This window comes from Limulus polyphemus, unplaced genomic scaffold, assembly GCF_000517525.1.
Source record: "Limulus polyphemus unplaced genomic scaffold, Limulus_polyphemus-2.1.2 Scaffold230, whole genome shotgun sequence".
Lineage (NCBI taxonomy): Eukaryota > Metazoa > Arthropoda > Merostomata > Xiphosura > Limulidae > Limulus > Limulus polyphemus.
This window is the reverse complement of record NW_013665840.1, coordinates 344899-346916: the sequence shown is the minus strand read 5'-3', so window position 1 is coordinate 346916 and position 2018 is coordinate 344899. Positions and strand designations below refer to the sequence as shown.

The 2018-nt window shown below is 32.7% G+C and overlaps 1 protein-coding gene across 2 annotated transcripts in view; it reads right to left on the bottom strand.

The window, feature by feature from the left end:
* The window catches only part of LOC111085083, a 32779-nt gene extending 31582 nt beyond the window's left edge, over nucleotides 1–1197 (bottom strand). For both annotated transcript variants that reach the window (XM_022382207.1, XM_022382208.1), the window contains exon 1: nucleotides 1081–1197. The gene's annotated coding sequence lies outside the window, so the exon portion shown is untranslated. The remainder of the gene's footprint in view (nucleotides 1–1080) is intronic.
* Between the last annotated feature and the right edge of the window lie 821 nt (nucleotides 1198–2018).

The window sequence follows — 2018 nt, the reverse complement described above, 5'->3', positions numbered from 1 at the left end:
CAGTGAGTAATTGAACTTCAGTCACACGGTATTGTTGAAGTTAACGTTCGTTCGTTACAGTGTTGTTTTAGCGCGAGTATTGAGATTAAGTGTATCGCAGAGTTATATTCGGAAAGAATAAACCAGTTTTATTAAGTAAAGACTTGTGTCATTAAAGTTTCGTTGGAACGAAGTTACAAAAAAATCAATTAACAAACGGTGACGTAACAGTATGTTTGAAAGCAATAAAGGCGTTTTTTAGGATCACTATCAGGCCCACCGACCGTAAACGCAATTCTTACACTCATTGAGTTCAAGATGCATTCTACTGATGTTAACTCACTTGCATTAATTTATGACCTTTAGTTGTATTAGTTACTATGTTTCTCTGATATGATTAACAGTAACAAAATATATGCTAAAAAGTATAATCTTGGAGTTGTAACTAACCTAAGAATAATAAAATCACTCTGCTATTAGCAAAACAAAAATTTTCAACATAAATGATAAAGTATCCAAGGTGGTGCTGTAGGTTAAAGAGATAAGGACCAGGCTTGCCATTTTGTTTTGTGAAACCTATTTTATACCCTACATAAGCTGAAATTGTTAAATACCTTTACGTTAATGTTAGAAAAATAAACTTCTAAGGTTCGAGTCCTAGGCCTAAAATTTACCGTATTGGTCTACATGGCCTATAACATAAGTTATCTTAGTAAGCCTATTTATACTTGTAGACTAGGATAGGTCTGCTTTCAGTGACGTAGAAGTAAAAGCCAATCGCAAGAGAAAAAAAAAAAGACTTAAAACTTATCAAAATTACAGCAGACATCTAGCGATGTCTTTAACCTTGCTTTTTACTAAAAGTTCTAATGTATAATTGTAGCAAAAGTTGCAGGTAGTTTCGTACATATTTTCATTGAGCTTTTACGTAAACAATACCTATGGAAATGACTGCCGTAACACTAATGTTCGATGTGATTTTTACGCTAATAATTATGTGAGCCTTTAAAAGTTTAAGAGATAATCCTGTTACTAATTGGTATTAGGCACAATGACGATAACATTACTTTTCTTTAAAGAACTCCACTTAAACATATTTACCTTATAGTTGTAAAATTTGAGGAAAGTTTTATAAGTTAGAACTATATCCAACCACAACTGATTTTTACATATGTATCTTTAACGTTTACCGCGTTCTACTTTTAGGCGATCTCGGCAAAACGTCAACAGACGATAAATTAGATATATCTCCGTTCTAAAGATGAGTGATAATCATGTTATTTTAATATCAAAGCGACATCTGGCGGATATTACCTTCAGTATGTAACGCACTACAGATAAGAAATGTAAAGAAACTGATATCATAATATCTGATGACTTTGCAATTATTCCTGATATGTTAGAATGTATTACCTTATATATATATTTTAAATATTAGAAAACAAAGTGGATCATGGGCGTCAATGGGGACTGGCTCACAAGGCTAAAGTCTTGAACAGGAAAGTTGTAGGGATATTCTGGGGGAAAAAAAATGTATTTAACTACTGCTCGGTGAATTTTTAATGAGATACATGCAAGCAAATCCATGAAATTTCTGCGGATGTGGAAAAACACATCTCATTTAAAAATCAAGCCTACATTCTAATGACTTAAGGTCCGTTTCTCACTAAGATCTTATTGCTTCTGAGGCCTGAATAGTCCTTATAGTCAGAAATGCTCATGAAAAGGATTACATTTATTGCATCCATACAATATATAGAATATAAATTATTATCAAATATACTGTTGGTATGAACGTGCTTTGTAGTCAATATGAGAAAAACCTATACACTGGATAGGTGAAGTGAAGAAAAAGTGTCAATGGCCACTATTCAGTTCTTCACATTATATAGCCGCACAATAGCAGATATAGTAAATAACCTTAGTATTTAAAATATTCTTTATTCTCGAAGTCTAAGTTCCAGGGCGGTCCAGTTCAATTTACACTTTTATCAACATGTGTTATTGGGTTATATTAGTTTCGGAGAATTCCACTCCTC